Here is a 19,809-nt window from a genome sequence, read left to right as displayed (position 1 = left end):
TTTTTTTTTTTTTTTTTTTTTTTTTAGTACTGGGATCTAACCCAGGGGCTCTTTACCACTGAGCCTGCTTTACAGAGACCACAATTCAAGGATGTGAACTTGGCCTGCCAGGTCCACGCACCAGATTTTCATGTGCACCTAGAGATCCAAGTGAGATATCTCTGACAAGAGCAGTTCACATTAATACATTCCCCAGAAGTTATGAAACACACACTCCAGGGAGTCAATTTATTGATCTCAGAAAAAGTTCAACTGTTAAAAGGTAAACCAGTAAAAGGTGTTTGATGTAATCCAATACCTATTCATGAAAAAACTCTCAGCAAACTAGAAATAGAGCAGCATTATCTCAACGTTGACATTTGCCGGAATCTGTAAATATACAACACTAAGAATAAAAACTATTCATGGGAATGGCTGTGGGGGAAGAGACAAACACTATTTGGGAAATCTTTGTTATCTCTCTCTGGTGTGTGTGTGTGTGTGTGTGTGTGTGTGTTGCTGAGGATTGAACCCAGGGCCTTGAGCATGCTAGGTAGGTGCTCTACCACTGAGCTATACCCTGGCCAGCCCAAATCTCTGTACTTTCTGCTTGATTTTGCTCTGAACCTAAAACTGCTTTTAAAAAATAAAGACTTTTTTTTTTTTTTTTTTAAGTAACCCAGATTATGTTGTTCTTTTGTTTAAAATCCTACAAAGTCTTTTTATCTGACCCAGGGAAAAACTCAAAGTCCTTAAATGATCTGAGACCCTACTGTACCTGGCCCCCTTTTTCTCTTTGTCTTCCCTTTGTCTCCAATCACCTTCTTTCTGGTTCGCTGGGCTCCAACATTGGGCTACAAGCAGCCTCCTCCCTCAGGGCCTTTGCACTTGCTATTTCTTTCACTTGGAAAGCTCTCTCTCTAAATATCTTAAGGGAGCACACCTTCACTTCCCTCAGGTCTTGTTCCAGATATTACATTCTCACCTGTTTTAAAATGGTCTTTCCCTTTCTATTTCCTATCTCCCTTTCCAGATTTAGTTTTCTCCCTAGTACCTATCACCCCTAGCTCATATCCTATCTATTTTATTCTTTTTTCCTCTCCATGATCTTCTCCTCTAAAGAACTATCTTCCTGAGAACAGGGACTTTGTCAGTTTATGTTTGCTTCTAAATTCTTGTTGACTGAATAAGTAAATGAATTGTCTGTGGGCTACAATGCTGGTAGCAATAGATCATCACATACCCTTGTCCTTGCAAAGCTACATGGGAAATACAGCTTCCACGGTACTGAGTGAGTTCAATTAGAACCCAGGATGTCATTAGAGGCATCGCCTGTGTCAAGAAAAATAAAACTTAAACCAATATTCAGTCTCACCCAGATTGTCTTCTTGGTGCTGGCTTTTTATTTTCCCAGTGTCCCCAGCCTCTTTCAGATTGGTTCACTTTTGTTTAACACATGCTCAAATTTAAGGTCTTGCTAACTTGGAGTCATTATTTCTCTAAACATGTTGCATTTCCTCTGCCGATTTTGAACTTTGACTCTCAGGAGCCAAACTTCTCTTCACATAACCCTTCTGTGAGATATCTATTATCCATACCTCCTCCACAATAGCCCCAGGGCCTGATATCTCTCTCTCTCTCTCTCTCTCTCTCTCTCTCTCTCGTGTGTCTCTCTCTGTGTGTGTGTGTGTGTGTACTGAACAAATGAGACCACAAAAAACACAGGTGCCTCATTTAATTATCTTGGGAAAACTAAACAGCAATATTTACAAGTACAATTTCATTCTTCATTTTTGTAACTTAGAAAAAAATCTCAAATTAAATGTAGGGCTGGGGCTATAGCTCAATGGCAGAGCACTTGCCTAGCATCCGTGGGGCACTGGGTTTGATCCTCAGCACCACATAAAAATAAAGATATTGTGTCCATCTACAACTAAAACAATATTTTTTTAAAAAATTTAAATGTAAAAGGAGAAAAAGGAAGTTTCCAACTAAGACAGGAAACCCAGAAGATGAACAAAAATAACACAAAACAGAAAGGCATATTTGAAAAATTAAAAAATGTATCATAAAGGACTCCATAAGCGAAGCCAACAGGGAAATTACAGATTTGAAAAACAATTTTCCCAGTCAAATGGCAAAGTGTGTGTGTGTGAATGCATACTATATATACATGAATATATATACATCTTAAATATTTCTACAAAGAGATCTGACACATTGCCAAATACTCAAACAGGCAAATCACAAAGAACAAATCCAAATAGCATATAAATATATGAAAAGATGTGCATATTCCTTAGTTTTTTCCTTTGTTATTTTTAGATATACATGACAGTAAAGTGTATTTTGACAAGTTCAAAGCTAGCCTCAGCAACTGCGAGGCGCTAAGCAACTCAGTGAGACCCTATCTCTAAATAAAAAACAAAATGGGGATGGAGCTCAGTGGTCAAGTACCCCTGAGTTCAATCCCTGGTTAAAAAAAGAAGAACAAGAATCAGAGAAGATTCTCTTTTTCCTGTGATGTTAGGAAGGAGCCCAGGGCATCACACATGCTAGGCATGTGCTTAACCACTGAACTACACCTTCAGTTCCAGATTTTTCTTTTTTTTCTTTTTTTTTTTAAGATTTACTGATCTATTATAAAGGATACAAATGAACAGTCAGACAAAAAGGTACAAAGTATGGAAGGACCTAGAGCTCAAAAGCCTCTGTTCCCTCAGAACTAGGGTGTGAGAACCTGTCAGCATGCACGTATTTTCACCAGTTTGGAAGCGCTACAACTTCACTATTCAGGAGTTCTATCTTCAGACCTCTCTACCCAAGATTCTACCCTATAATCATTTGATCTTTATGGTGACCAGTCCCACTCTTTATCACCTCATTATGATGAACTCCGGTGTGAATAAAAGGACTTCCTTGTGAATAACAAGACATTCTTATCATTTATGAAATTCCAAGGGTTTTAGCTCTGTGCAAGGAATCAGAGACAAAGATCAAACATATTTCTTACAATAAAAATTAGTTTTCTTTGATATAAGGAGGCTCACTCATAGTGGGGTAGGGAGGGGGAACATGAGAGGATTAGATGAATTCTAGATAGGGAAGAGGGGTAGGAGGGAAAGGAGGGGCAGGGGATTAGCAAGGACGGTGGAATGTGATGGACATCATTATCCAAAGTACATGTGTGAAGACACGAATTGAGTGTCAACATACTTTACATACAGAGATATGAAAAATTGTGGTATATATGTGTAATAAGAATTATAATGCATACAGAGTACATGTATGAAGACATGAATTGGCATGAACATAATTTATATACAAAGATATGAAAAATTGTATTCTATATGTGTAATAAGAATTGCAATGCATTCCGCTGTCGTGTATTTAAAAAATAAAATAATAAAAAAAGAATATATGGTTTATCAAGATGCAGTAGTTCAAAAATCCCTCTGAAATAGTTTTTTTTAATACAGAAAAAAATTAGTGATGTAGAGAGCAATTTTTCTAAATTATGGAATTTAGAAGACAGACAGTATAGCTCAGTGGTAGAGCACTTTCCCCTAGCATGCTTGAAGGCCCTGGGTTTGCTGTCCAGCATCAGTGGGGAAAAAAACATGGAATCATTGGTAAGGCAGCTAGAAAGGAGGTCTGAGGCAGCCTTCCTGAAAATGCACATCAGTGTATTGTCTGATATACAATGAGGCTAGACTCAAAAGCCCTCAAACATTCATTTTTACTGGACTTCATTTCTTCAGAAGTTCTCCAATATTTTGCTAAAGGTGGTCTACATTTAACAGAACAGTTTTATTTTCTATCTGATTTCTTAACAAACAATGAAGCAGAATGTGTCATTAAATCTTGTCATATTGATTACCATAAAATTATTCTCCAGTGTGAACACTTGACACTAATTGAGGTATTGTTGCTGGGTAGAAGCTTTGCCATGGTCACTGCTATTTCTGTCAATTAATGAAAGCTCATCATCCATGAGCCCTGATAATAAAGTGTTTCCAAAGAAGACTTTCTTAGTCTTTACATTCACAGAATTTATCTAGTTATACCCTTTCCAGATCTTGTGCTAGAAATTTTTGAAGGATCACCAAAGGCACTACCAAATTTACTGCAATCAGGTTTATCCCCTGGGAAGATCCATTAATCTTTTGAGGACACACAACAGGCAGTGCCATGATTACATTTCAATCTGCTAGAAACACTTACGTTGAGTGAAGTCTGAGTTGCCACAGAAGATGTTTCCATTCTACACAAACAGGGTTTTTGTGATGCATGAGTTCATTTCTAAGTGATACACTGTGACTCTCTGTTAAAGGAATTTTCAACTTGAGTGAATCTACCCATTTCTCTTGGCATGCATTTTCTTATGTTTAACAAGGTTTGACAAGTGGGAGAAGGTTTTCTCACATTCATTGCGTCCATATGGTCTCTCTCTAATATGTGTTCTTAGGTGTATACTGAGCACTGACTTTGTAGTGAAGGGTTGTCCACATTCATGGCACTCATAGGGCTTCTCTCCTATGTGAATTCTCTGATGGGTAATGAGATCATATTTATGCAAATAGGATCTTCTACACTCAGTACATACAAAGGGAGTCTTTCCCGTGTTGACAACACTCAAATTGTATGAGCCTTTACCACAGTCATTGCATTCATAGGATTTCTCTCCTGTATGAGTTCACGAGGGTATAACAAGAGTATGCTTTGTGGTAAAGGCTTTTCCACACCCACTGCATATATGTGATTTTTCTCCTGTGTGAGTTTGCTGATGTACGATGAGATTGCTCTTCACAGTGAAGCCTTTTCCACATTCCTTACAAACATAGGATTTCTCTCCAGTGTGAGTTCCCTGACTCAGAACAAGAAAGTGCTTCATAGTGGAAACCTTTTCTACATTCACTGCATATGTAGGGTTTCTCCCCTTTATGAGTTTGCTGATGGAGGATGAAATTGCTCTTCACAGTAAAGCCTTTTCCACATTCACTGCACAGAAAAGCTTTCTCTCCACTGTGAGTTTGCTGATGAGCAGTTAGCACTAAATTGCAAAGCTCTTTCCACACTCACTGCATATATAGGGTTTCTCTCCTGTCTAGGATGCTCACTGACAGTGAGACTGCTCTTCACAGTAGGGCCCTTCCTATGTTCATTACTCAACGGGTATGCTTCCTATATGACTTTTCTGATGCTTCTGGATGATTTCTCACCTTGACCACTTCCAGGTGTCTCTCTTGTATGAATGCTCTCATGATAAATGAGCTGAGACTTTCTGATGAAGGTTTTCTCACCTTCAATGCATGCAAGAGGTCTCTCAATTTTTTGAGTTTTCTGATGCTTGAAGACTTGAAATTTAGAATCTGTGCATTTTGTACTTTCAGGGAATTTCATTTCGGTATACATGTGTTCATCATTATTGTGTAGGTGGATTTTCTCACTTCCATTAAACTCAACAGGGTTATTTATTTCATGTTTTCTCTTCTGATTAACAAAACAATCTTGATTTCAAAATTTTTCTTTACAAATTATGTTTTTTTAAAATTTATTTATTCTAATTTGTTATACACAACAGCAGAATGCATACAAATCATGACTTGCATCATAATTTTGCAGTATAATAAAATGTGTTTTTCTCAAATGAATGATATTTTTAAATGCATTCTGATCACTGCACTGATGCATGCTCTTCAGGAATCTTTGGTTTTGAGAGTACTCCTGGCTGATGCCATCAACTTTCCTGACTTCTGGACAGGTCCCATTCTCGACCTCATCATCTATTATCCACAGTTCTTCTTGCTCCAAGTTGGAGAGTGTATTTGGTTGGTAGTTTTAAACTCCAGTGAGACCAGATTATTATAATTCTTCAACATTATTATAATTCTCCTGGTGCAGTTTCTTCTGAGCAGGATCCAGGAACTGTCACTCTTCTAAGGTGAAATTCACAACCACATCTTCCAAAGTCAGCAATTGTTGAGGTGCCATCATTTTCCTCTATATCCAGGAGATAATGGATAACATGGGTTCTAAGTTTTATCTCTCTTCTACATTAGCCATGGAGTTCTTTTTTTTTTTTTTTTTTTTTTTTTTTTTTTTTTTTTTAAAGAGAGAGTGGAGGGAGGGAGGGAGGGAGAGAGAGAGAGAGAGAGAGAGAGAGAATTTTTAATATTTATTTTTTAGTTTTCGGCAGACACAACATCTTTGTTTGTATGTGGTGCTGAGGATCGAACCCGGGCCACACGCATGCCAGGCGAGCGCGCTACCGCTTGAGCCACATCCCCAGCCCCCAGCCATGGAGTTCTTATGGCCAGAAATCTTGGTATCCAGTTTAAGGTGTCCTTAGAAATGATAATATTCTAGGCTAGGATATTCCTCTGTCTTCCTTTAATCTTTTTCCTCCATCTTTCTTGTTTCTGGGAACTCAGGACCTGTGGTCTGCCCCGATACCTCCGCACTCTGATGTCCCCGCTGTGTCCCCGCTGCCTGTCCTCTGTGAGGTAACCAGGCCACACCCAATGCTACGCTTCTGACAAGAGGGACCGTATGGCCCATACCCCAGGTTTTGTTTTTTTTTTAATTTTAAGAGATAGGGTCTTGCTATATTGCTCATTCTGGTCCTGAACTCCTGGGTTTAAGTGAAACTCCTTTCTCTGCATCCTGGGACTACAGGTGTATACTACAATGCCTGGCTCAGGAAAGATGTCTTAATACCCACACCCACCCCCCACCCCACCCCCACTAGATGCTTCATTGACTCCTGCTTTCATCCAGTATTTATTTTTTTTAAGATAAAACTTTAAAAAAATTTTAATCGTAGATGGACACGATACCTTTTTTATTGTTGTTGTTCTAATTAGTTATACATGACAGTAGAATGCATTTTGACACATTGCACACTAATGGAGCACAACTTCTTCCTCTGGCTGAACATGGTGTAGAGTCACACTGGTAGTGTAACCATCGTCTCATTCTACCTCCTTCCCATCCTTACATGCCCTCCCCTCCCTTCACTCCCCTCTGCACGACTCAAAGCTCCTTCACCCCTGCCCCCATTATGGATTAGCATCTGCTTCTGAGAGAAAACATTAGGCCTTTGATTTTTTGGGTTTGGCTTATTTCACTTAGCATGATATTCTCCAGTTGCATCCACTTACCTGCAAATGTCATAATTCCATTTTTCTTGAAGGCTGAGTAATATTCCATTGTGTATATGGACCACATTTTCTTTATTCATTCACCTATTGAAGGGTATCTAGGTTGGTTCCATAGTTTAGCTATTATGAATTGAGCTGCTATAAACATTGATGTGACTGCTTCACGGTAGTGTGCTTTAGGTATACCTTTATTTATTTAGTTTTAATATTTTTTTTAGTTGTCAATGGACCTCTATTTTATTTATTTATATGCTGTGCTGAGGATCAAACCCAGTGCCTCACACATGCTAGGCTGGGGCTTAACCACCAAGCCCCAGGATTTTTTTATGTTTCCAAGGTCCCTCCCTCTCTCTGTTCTTGTCTCTTGTTGTCTAAACACTTGTTGCTGCTTTATCTCCTGAACATTCACTGATGACTCCCAACTTTCTCTTGTCCAGGTATTCAACAATTGTACGTTGAATGAAGAAATGACGTGGCTCCTTTACTTCTTTCCTCACTTCGTCTCCTTCATCCTCTACTTGATCCTTATACTCCAGCCCTACTGGGTTATTTACAGTTGCTGTACTTGGATATAACCTGCTAACTTGGCCTGAGGACACTTCTTCTCATGTACCCATGAATTGCTTGCTTTTCAGATTAGTCTCACATTATCCGTCCAGATCTGCTTAGTTGCTTCTAGTTCTTGTTCTGCTTTGGACAGATCACACTGGTTTGTGGGTGCTCCAGACACTGCATGTCAGGCCAAGCTAGGTGTGAAAATACAGAGCTGCCTGAGATGTGGTCCCTGCGACCAAGGAACGGATTTTGTAGAGGAAAAAGAGAGGAGGAAATAGCTGCTACAAGAGAGTCACGGAAGCAGGTGAATTGAGACAAGATTTATTCATTCAACAAATAGAGGCTTTCCTGTGAGTCAGGCACTTTTTAGGCGAGGGACTAGAATGATGAATTAAGTAGATAACAATTGATTGGCCCACAGAGAGCTTACCTTCCATCAGGAGGAGCCAGGGACTAAAAAGATCAATGAGTAAAAGAGAGAAGAAATTGTTGAGGGAGCAAATCACATGGAACGAAAAGGGTTTCAGGCACGGGTGACTGCAGATGCAAAGACCCTGGAGCAAAATACAAGTTAACGTGGTGAAGAGTTTCAAAGAGGCCTGGAGAATCCAGGAGAACTTTATAGAGAATCTAATATATGAGTTGGACTTTTGAGAACATGGAGGGTTTTGATAGAATAGTCATACCAGGCAGAAGAATTATAACAGCAACAAAAATATCAGAGGTATAACGGGCTAATATATTTGATTTTGTTGTTGTTGTTGTTGTTCTGGGAATTGAACTCAGGGGCACTTAGCCATTAAGCTGAACCTTCTGCCCCTTTCATTTTTTACTTTGATACAGGGTCTCACTAAGTTGCTTAGGGCCTTGCTAAATTGCTGAGGCTAGTCTTGAACTTGTGATGCTCCTGCTTCAGCCTGCCAAATTGCTGGGATTACAGGCATGCACCAACATATCTGGCAGGGGCTGGTATATTTGAGAGCTGACTGGTACTTAAGAGTGTGCAGATCTGAATTCAGGGTATGTGGAGATGAACTTTAAGGAGAAAGGAAGTAAGAAGGAATTGGAGGGATCAGGATGAGGATCCATGTCTCCTATTTCAGGGTCTGGTGATGCCACAAGACGCCAGGCGAACCAAGAGAAACCCCTCCCCTCATTAACTTGGATTTTCAAATCACCTGACAGGAAGTTGATTTGCAATTCCTGGGGGGTTTCTTTTCATGGCTACAGAGGGGAGGTAACCATGTAATGTAGCTTATCCTTACTATCAGGAAAAGGTTAAAACTGTACCGTCACCCATCAAATGGAAAGAGAGACTGACAATATTAAGTGACAATATCTACTGACAAGGTAGAGCAACTAAAACCCACATACTTTGCTGGTGAAGTTTAATTGGTATAAACACTTTGGAAGACACTTTATTAGTTCTATCAATATTGAGTATGTGTATTGTCTATGACCCAGCAATTCCATTGCTAGGCATATACTGAACAGATTTTTTTTTTTTTTTTGTACCAGGGATTGAACTCAGGGGCACTTGACCACTGAGCCCCATCCCCAGCCCTATTTTGTATTTTGTTTAGAGACAGGGTCTCCCTGAGTTGCTTAGGGCCTTGCTTTTGCAGACTGGCTTTGAACTTGCCATCCTCCTACCTCAGTCTCCGAGCCACTGGAATTACAGACTTGTGTCATCACAGTGGCTGGAACAGAAATGTTTACATATATATGTTCACTATTGTTATGATTTAGATATGAGGTCTCCCCCCAAAACTCACGAGACAAGGCAAGAAAAAAAAAAATTAGAGGTGAAACAATCAGGTTCTGATTGTTCCAGAGTCTTAATCTAATCAATACATGGAATGGATTAACCAGATGGTAATGGTAGACAGGTAGGGTATAGCTGGAGGAGGTAGATCCCTGGGGTATGTTTTGGGGGTATGTATTTTGTTCCTGGTGAGCAGTTTTCTCTGCTTCCTGGTGGGCACATTAAGTCTATGACTGAGACCTCTGAAACTGTGTGCCAAATAAACTTTTCCCCTTCTAAATGTTCTTGTCAGGCCTTTTGGTCACAGTGACAAAAAGGCTAACTAATACAAACATACTATGTGGCCTAGAGTGTTCATAGGAGCACTTGGCACTATCTTAATAATTACTAATGAAGGAGTGGATAAATTATGATTTATGCATACCACAGGATATTGAATAGCAATAATGAATGCAGGAAAAGCAATATGTAGATGATTCTCTCACATATATAATTCTGAGTAAAAGAAGCCAAACAGGAAGCAGGTCATGAGTTGGTACACACCTATAACCCCATTACTTGGGAGACTGAGGCAAGAGGATCATAAATTCAAGGCTAGCTTTGGCAACTTAGTGAGATCCTGTCTCAAAACAAAAATTTTAAAAGGCTGGGATGTAGCTTACTGGTAGAGCACTCATGCATGAAGCCCTGGATTTAATCTCTAGTACCCAAACAGACAAAAATCCAAAAAAGGAAAAAAAAAGAGAAAGCCAGACATAAACCCAATAAAATTAAATCTAGAAGTTAGGATAGTGCTACCCTTTGGGGGATAGTGACTGGATAGAGCACAAGAAGACTGGAGAATCAAATTTTCAGTTATAAGTGAATCCAGCCCACTCTACCTAACAAGCCTGGGCACTCCCAAGCAGTCCTAAGTGTTCAAACCATGAGTGGAGAGAGTCATGGAACATTTTAGTGATGTGTCTTGGATCCTTCAGCCCCAATACCATGTGGGACAGAGATGAGCCATTCTTGATGGGCCTACATGAATTCCTACAGAATATGTTTTTAAAAAACAGTACTTGTTTTATTTATTTATTTTTAAAGTTCTTGTAATTTTTAAATTATTTTTGTTTAATATTTATTTAGTTATCAGCAGACACAACATCTTTGTTGGTTATGTGGTACTGAGGATCGAACCCAGGCCGCATGCATGCCAGACGAGCGTGCTACCGCTTGAGCCACATCCCCAGCCCTAAATATTTACTTTTTAGTTTTTTTTAGGTGGACACAATGTCTTTATTTTATTTTTATGTGGTGCTGAGGATCAAACCCAGTGCTTCACGCATGCCAGGCGAGTGCGCTACCACTTGAGCCATATCCCTAACCCTTAATTTTCTTAAAGACTGTTTAAAGAGATAATTTTTTAGTTCTCGGCGGACATAACATCTTTGTTTGTATGTGGTGCTGAGGATCGAACCTGGGCTGCACGCATGCCAGGTGAGCGCGCTACCGCTTAAGCCACATCCCCAGCCCCAACAGTACTTGTTTTAAATAATTTTTTCAATATAGCAATGTATTAACTGGAACAGTTTTACTCATTGAGGGGCTACTGAGAACAGGGACCAAACCTTTCTTTGATTTGGGGTGTTAAAAATACCTAATTTTAATATATGGTGACATAAGAATATCATATGCTGAAATATGAATAAACATTCTATTTTAGTCTCTGAATAAACCAACACATACCATGAAGCTTCTTACCAATATAAGGTTAACACAAATTATTTGTTAAATTACTTTGACAATTCCTAAATAATTTGTTAGCAACTTCAAAATTGTTGGGTGATCATTTGTCTGACATGTCTCTCATTCATTAAATGGGACTTTTTCTGAAAAATGAATGATCTAATCATAGAAGATGGGGGTTAGCTCAGTGATAGCACATGTACTTAGCGAGTATAAGGCCCTGGGGTCAGTCCTTAGCACCACCAATCACAAAAAAAAAAAAAAAAAAGGAAATTATATCAAATAATTCTCATGATTTTCCATTAAATTTGAAGGCATGAAGTGGCCTGTATGTTTAATATATAGAGAATGTCTCTTTAAAAAACACACACATACACCCACATATATAATTTATTGGAATAAATGCTTTAATTAGTAGCTAAAGTTCATAAATTTTTGTTCATCTGCAATCCATGGGGTTTCTAACACTTCATTTGTATGAGTTGCCGAGTTTAACAAATGGCAAAATGTTGGTTTTATTTATTTATTTTTGCAGTGATTTCCACTTTTGCCATTAAATAACAGGTTTATTTTTATGTAATAAACAAACAACATTTTCTTAGAATTGTTACTATGTGCCTGGCATAGTGGTGCATACCTGTAAGGCCAGCAACTTTGAAAGTTGATATAGGAGGATTTCCAGTCAGCTTGTAACTTAGTGAGACCCTGTTCCAAAATTTTTAAAAAGAGGTGGGAATGTAGCCCATTTTGATATAATGGAATTATGAAAAATCCATTGATATAATTCAAATCCTTGTAACTAACCTTTAGGAAACAATCGTTTGTCAAATTTTGGTGCACCATCAAAGAATATCCATAATACCTGAATAGGCTGTATAATTATAGCTTTTCCTTCTACATATCTGTGAGGCCAGATTTCCTTTTTTCTTTTCTTTTGTATTCTTTGGTGCTGGGTATCAAACCCAGTGGTAGAGTGCATCCGAGTTCAATCCCCAGTACCTCCCCTCTACACACACAATAAATAATAATAGAAATAAAGAGCAAAGAAAAAGAGATTTTTAAAAAGGATAGACACTTTGTTGCTTTTGCTTTTTTTGCAATTTTTTGGAATTGTTGGGAATAGAACCCAGGGTCTCCTGCATACTAGGCAAGTGCTCTACCATTGAGCTACATTCCCTGCTTAGTTTGTTTCATTTCTAATAGCATTTACATTTGTTTTCATTTCTTCTAGTCCTTTTTTTTTTTTAAAAGAGAGAGTGAGAGAGGGAGAGAGAGAAAGAGAGAGAGAATTTTAATATTTATTTTTTAGTTATCAGCGGACACAACATCTTTGTTTGTATGTGGTGCTGAGAATCGAACCCGGGCCGCACGCATGCCAGGCGAGCGCACTACCGCCCCAGCCCAAGTCCTTTTTCTTTACTTAGTTTTTAATTACTTTTTTCATTTGCTTAATTAATCCAGTTCTCAAATTTCTTAGTTTCAAGACTTCATGATATATTAAATGTATTAAAATCAAAACTGAAAAATTTAAAACACATTCATTTATTCAGTGATTACAGTAAGGCCATTATAAATAAACACAATATATATATTATAAAAATCTGTCCTTTCCAAAATCTAATAAAAAAGGTGACATTGTTTGTCTTTGCAAATCTCTAATGTCTGGCTTTGACAGAAGACAGCTGGATTCTTCAGTTTTTATGTTTTTTGTTTTGTTTTTGCATTAAATCTGTTGTGATGTGCTGTTTTAATTGCAGACAATCTAGGGCCTGGGGATATAATTCAGTGATAGAGTTCTTGCCTGATGGATGTGAGGCCCTGGGTTTGATACCCAGCACCAAAGAATAAAAAAATAAAATAAGAAAAAGGAAATCTGGCCTCACAGATATTAGTAGGAAAAGCTATAATTATACAGCCTATTCAGGTATTATGGATACTCTTTGATGGTGCACCAAAATTTGACAAACGATTGTTTCCTAAAGGTTAGTTACAAGGATTTGAATTATATCAATGGTTTTTTCATATTCCATTATATCAAAATCTATTGGTAGATCTTGCACTTTGAATGGAACTTTTACCTTCATGTGATTTGGTACAACATGCATTAGTCATTTGGAAAATATTGGTTCTTTTGGCTTAGAACTTTTAAATGTTGACACATTTTACAATATTAAAAATCAAATTTGTTAACCAGATCTCATCAGAAATGACTTTAAATATTGGGGAGCTATCAACTTACAGTGAGGAACTACTGTTATCCAAAATCAGTTTTGGCTCAACAACTCAAATTTTATCCTCAGCAATGTCAGTGTTTATGCAGAAGCACTTTATGTGGACTTCCCATTTTGTCACACAATACTAAAAAAACATGTACTTGGGGCTGGGATTGTGGCTCAGCAGTAGAACGCTTGCTTAGCACGGGCGGGACCTGGGTTCAATTCTCAGCACCATATAAAAATAAAGGCATTGTGTTGTGTCCAACTACAAAAAAGATATTCTCTCTCTCTCAAAACAAACAAACAAACAAACAAACAAACAAACAAACAAAAAGTACTCAATCGTTAATATTTCGCAAAACCAGTAATTCTTATTGATGCATCAAGAACATTGTTATGGGAAGTTGGCTTTCCCCCTCCTGGAGAGTGCATGTTGTTGAAGAATAAAGTAATGACAGGTACAGTTTAGTGTCTCTTCCTGTTGCCAAAAATTTCACCCATCAGTTTTGCATCTTTAGTGCAAATATTCATACAGGGACAAAAACAATCCATCTAGTGTTAGTATAAAATTAATTTTGGCTTTGCAGACTTCCAGAGTGGGTCCCAGGGGCACTTGAGCACCCATAAATGATGGCTTGTGAATTGCTGGACTAATCCAAGAGGAACATCTCAAAATTAGCCTCTGGCTAGAGTAGATAGGGTTTTTCAGTCCCCAATTGTAGGAAGGCTTAGTTCTGAGTCTGGGTAGATGAGCCTAGAAAGGCCATTAACTTGGCCTGCTTCATTTAGAGCAAACTTTTTTCCACCTAGCATTTCCTAGGAGAAACCCAGCTCTTTCCTGGGAGAGCTCATTCCCATCTGGTGATGGAGATAGACCATGATTAAAAATTCTTGTGTATGTGTACCCAAGATTGAACCCAGGGGTGGTTAACTACTGAGCCACATCCCCATCCCTATTTATTTTGAGACAGGGTCTTGCTAAGTTGCTGAAGCTGGCTTTGAAATTGTGATCCTTCTGCCCCCGTTTCCCAAGTTGCTGGGATTACAAGCATGCACCACATCACACCCGGCCTGAATCAACTCAATGGTTCCAATCTGGACACTGTGTTAGGGCAGCACAGGGGGACTCAACTGAATTGGATATCAGGAAAGACTTTTTGGAAGGAGGAAGCAAAAGAGGCAGTGACAAGGACTTTGGAGATGAAAAGGACTTCTTTAGACAGTGTGGGGAAAGACATTTTAGATAGTGGGCATTGCTTGAGAAAAGGCAGCAGCTCTGAGAACCAAAAATGAATTGAAGATTCATAGTTTGAGATTAGGTCTGTCAGTATCTTCAGTGCTCAAAAGGAATCTGGACTTAGCAAATAATGTTATGCAAACAGGTTGATGTTATATTTAAGGTAAATCCCCATTTCCTTAATTTTTGAGCTAGGCATGATGGTATGTACTGGTAATTCCAGATACTGGGGAGGCTGAGGCAGGAGGATTGCTTGAGCCCAGGAGTTCAAGACCAGCCCAGGCAACATAGCAAGATCCGATTTCAAAAGAAAAAGAATTTTTTTTAAAAAAATTATGATATTCATCTGTGTATTCATACTTTTAGGAATGTTGATTAAATAGTCAGATGTCTATTTATAATAGCTAATTTATTTACTTACACATGCTTATTTAAAATAACAGTATATACAATAATACAGTAATACAAAATATTGCTTTTTCCCATTCTCATGTTTCAAGTAACAATTTTTATTCAAATTCTCTACAAGTATCTTGTGTTTCAAAGTCTTTAGATCTATAGCCAGAGTTTTTTGAAGCACACCTCCATCCCTTGTGTCTTAAGTTGTTTGAGTAGCAGCACTTTTTAAAACATGCCTTTGACACTCACTGGAAAGTCTGATCCAAGTAATCACCTTAGGACCATTCTTCCTCATACCCAATTATCATGTAGGTCTATGTTTGTAAACCTTAGAACCACTTGCTTATTGCTTTTGAAATAGCTCTTTGAAAGGCTGGTTTGAAAAATCTAACTCCTGTAATAGTGAGGGAACACTTTCCTGGAATAATCAAGTTTTCTCCTTCTATTTATCCATTCCAATGGGAGGAAACTATAACTATACAAACTTGCTTGCTTGAGGCTGGTATGGGCTAAAATGTGAGGAGCAGCCAGGCATAGAACAGTTGCAGGAAATGACAAGGATGGTTATATGGGTGACTGAGGAATGAAATAGCAAGAGGTTGTTGGGCAGATCAACATCATGAACTGTGAGGTTTCCTGGGATAGCCTGGGGTAGGAGTGAAGAAAGCTAGAAGTGGTATATCAAAGTCTTGGAGAATGGAGTCAGGAGTGGACTGGAGCCAAGCAAACAGTGGGGATCAGAGGACAGTCTTCCCAGGTGGCAAAGGTTTAAATGAGGAAATGGAGCAAGGATTTGGCAAAGAGCTTATGGAGGATGCTGGTAAGGAATCCTGGTCCAGTCACGGGGTTGGGAATGACTAGCACACCATGACTATTAAGAAATGATTTCTCTTCTTTTTTCTGCAGTGCGGAGGATGGAACTCAGAGCCTCACACATAAGATGAGGTACCTGTATCCTATGGAACTTAGGAAGGTGGACAGCAAAGGAGATGGGCCAGGAAAGGTATGGTCAGGACCTCAGAGGGCAGCTGGCATCAAAAACCTACAAGACAAACTACAGGAAATGGATCAGACAGGATTTGTTCAAAAGTTTCCATGGGGACCTCGAGTAGCATCCAGATAGGCCCAAACCACAGCCTGAAGGAATATGTCAGGGTTCCCAGCAAAGGCACTGAAGCTGGAGAACTGAAAACTACTGATGACTATGGGGATGGAACTGGTCTGTGGCCTCTTCTAACCCTTACTCTTGCATGAGACAAGACTTCAGGGTCTCAGACATGTTCAGATTCCTAGGGACTGAGAAAGGGGGCTGGTGCTTAGGTGGTGGTAGTGTTCAGCTCTGATAAACATCTGTATGCTAATAAAGCACTTTTGCCTTTTTGAGTGAGTCATGAATAATAGTCTCAAATTACATTTTATATAGCATGGCATTTCAAATAAACAGGAATGAAAACACTCATTTCTCAATTTGCAGCAAAGCAACAGTATCATCATCTAGGAATCTTGTAAAATGCAAATTCTTAGGTTCCACCCCAGATCTACTAAATCAGAAATTGGATGTTAGGCCCAGAAGCCTGTTTCAAAACATCTTTTCAAGGGATCCAGACATGTGAAAGTTTAAGAACTACTGCTTTAAGGTAATAAATTTTTCTTAAGTCTTTGACATCTGCTACTCCATGGTGAGTATTGCTAATGGGGAAAACAAAAGAAGGAAGAGCAAACATCTATTTTTTGCTAGGCATAGCAGTGTTTAGAGGGAGTCTCACAGCTTGGGTGTGAGATTCTGGAAAATTCCTTTACCTCAAAACCTTCAGTCTCCTCATTTATAAGAAAGGAAAAAATAAGCACTTACCTTTCAAGATTGTCATAAGAGTCAGATGAGATAGTGCTTGGCCTATGGCAAGTACTCAATTACGCTGTTTATTATTATCATTAAAGTAGAACTTTCAAGGAGCTCATCACTTCATGGACTTAGTTCAGTAGCTAGGCAGGTTTTCCCAAGGTCATGATTTTATATTATATGCACACATTAGTCTTGTCTCTGGTTTCTAAGAATCGACATGTCCTAACTCTATAGAGCTGCGACTGATCCTATGAGCTCTTCTAATCCTTGCCTTTTTTAGAAACAGTCTGGTCTTCATGGTCAGACATCAAGATGTCGACACCTTACTCAACGCCTAAATAAGTATCATAAGCTCTAATCTTGCAGCAAGTAAATGGAATGACACAGCAACATTCTCAAGGAAGAGCATGCCTTCTCAGGCCCCAAGTCCCTCCTCCTTTAAGCTACAGTTCTCCCTATGAGCTTCGCAGGAGCTTCATGACTTACAGTAGGACTTTAGGGGTGGGTAGAGGAGTTAAATCATAGGCTCAAAAGGCCATCTTGAGTCAAAAAACCCAGCACATATCTTATTAACTTATTGGGGCAGGGGAGAGGGCTGGGGCTGGAACCCAGGACCTTGTGCATAGTACACATGTCCTCCCATGGAGGCACATCTCTTGCCCACAGTACATTTTAGATGCTAATTCCAATTCCCATCTCTTCAGTAGAATACAAGTTCCAAAGGGTCTAAAAGTTTGCTTTATTCCTTTCTGTGTCCCTTCAGGATAAACAGGCCTGATACTTACAGGGTGGACATTTATGAAACCAAAACTTGAATAATCAGAAGGAATGGTGGTTGCTCTTCACGAAAATGAAGAAAACTAAAATCTGAAAGGGACTGTGGGGCTTTGATGAGCTCCTGAGGCTGGGGCCCACCACCTAGAGCTACACTTAACCTGAAAGGCCAAGCCCTGACCAGGTGCTTCTTTAAGTCAGCACGACTCTCACATGTTGTATGGTATTATGGGATTCTTACCAAGATGTAGAAGAGGCCAGCTTGAGATCATTTAGGGATGTGCCTGAAGGCACATTCAAGACAATGGGACTTGGAAATTAGAAGATGAGAGAAAAGGGGAGTTGTCACAATCGTCATCTCTCACTTGCTCTTTGGCAAATCTCAACTTTCTTCAAGCTGAAGCCCACTCTTTTTAGGCTGCTTGCATACCTGCCTAAAAAGAGACTGGGCCCACAGAATCCCTGTCCAGCCCATGCTTACAAGATCTACTCATGGAACACCTAAAGGCCCACTCATCCAGGTCCCTTTCTGTGGTGCCATCTGGTAACAGATGCACTACCAGTCTTAGGCAAGTGAACTTCCAGGGAAGTTTTGTGGCATCCTGAATGTGCCAGCACAGAGTTTGAAAGACACAAACTGAGGAAATACTTTAGTGATACTCACTAAAGCAAGAATACTCACTTTCCTATGTGTTAGGCAAGCAGAAAAGGGAAGGCAAAACCCCAACTGAAGATAAATGTCCTTGGGTTTTTGCTCACACAGGTCCCCCCAGTGTCTTTTATGACCACTCCCACTGGTTCAGAATCCACAATACCATTCTCCTGCTACTTGGAGCCATTTCTAATCCTGCCTTAGCAGTAAGCCTTCCTCAGTGCCTTCCTGGAAAGGGCATCAGAGGGTTACTGTTAGTGTGAACCCCACAGGTTGTAACCTTGAAGGGTTTTACTCCCTTGACTCTATCCAAAAGCTAGAATCTGGCCTGATCATAGAAGTGGTTAGCATTTATAGATTTTTATAACAATTATCCCCCTCCTCTCATTTTAAGCTTATGTGAACTGAAATACCTTCTATTTCTGGGTTTATTACATTGATGAGTGCAGAATACAGAGAAACATGAAGAGGCCCTGGCCTAGGAAGACTAAGTTCTCATGGTGACCATCCTGCAATAGGTAAGGAACTTTTCTTTTTCTTTTGGTGGGGGTGGGGAGACTGGGGGGCACAGACAACCAGGGATTGAACTCAGGAGCACTTGACCACTGAGCCACATCCTCAGCCCCATTTTGTATTTTATTTAGAGACAGGGCCTTCACTGATGCTTAGTGCCTTGCTCTTGCTGAAGGTAGCTTTAAACTTGTGATCCTCCTGCCTCAGCCTCCCAAGCCCCTGGATTACACATGTGTGTCATCGCACCCAGCAGTAAGGGACTTTACTGAGGCCTAACTTCTCATTACAAAAATGAGCGAGTGTCTCTTAGTTCCATTGGGTTAGGATTCCATTTTGAGAGAATATACCATGACCAAGGAAGGTTTACTAAAGAAAAAGTCTTTCCTAGAATGCAATACTTTGAAGACAAGCAGAACACACATGATCATTAGGAATTAGAGCAGTCTGGCAGGATTTAGTCAAGGTTCTTCTGGTTGCTATGTAATACTAACTTTGGGTTGATTCACTCTATGCATTGCTGAGGGATGAGTGGAGTCCAACACAAGGATGCAGGACTGGATGCAGAAATCAGGACAGTCTTGAGGGTTACCAAGGCAGCTGCTCTCTTAGGCTTGCCCATGCACTGCCAACTCTTTTCTAAGTGCCACATCCAAACCACCATTTCTTCCTCATGCAAAATCCTTCAAATAAAGAATTGTCTTGGGCCTATCTGGATCAGGAGTTGAGCCCTGGTCCAATCAATCGGAATGTGGGGGACAGGGATGAAAGGGCAAAAGAAAGGTCACTGTATAAACATAGGAGTGTTAAACTTTTGAGTCAGGAAGGATCCCAAACAGTGTCAATAGACAGATCAGTGGCTTAGCTAAATAAAACAGCAATGAAGTCTAGATTTCCTACAATTCAGAATGACCTTCCCCTCCAAATTTCTACTGAACTAGTCAAAGTTCCAGTATTATAAACCACTTACATTTCATAAAGCTGTAGT

General features: G+C 39.5%; 1 pseudogene; it reads right to left on the bottom strand.

The window, feature by feature from the left end:
* Positions 1-4,281: 4,281 nt before the first annotated feature.
* LOC143410561 (uncharacterized) lies at positions 4,282-5,976 on the bottom strand (annotated as a pseudogene).
* Between the last annotated feature and the right edge of the window lie 13,833 nt (positions 5,977-19,809).

The sequence above is a fragment of the Callospermophilus lateralis genome, chromosome 11 (genome assembly GCF_048772815.1).
Source record: "Callospermophilus lateralis isolate mCalLat2 chromosome 11, mCalLat2.hap1, whole genome shotgun sequence".
Lineage (NCBI taxonomy): Eukaryota > Metazoa > Chordata > Mammalia > Rodentia > Sciuridae > Callospermophilus > Callospermophilus lateralis.
The sequence above is the reverse complement of the archived record's forward strand: the minus strand, read 5'-3'. Positions and strand labels throughout refer to the sequence as shown.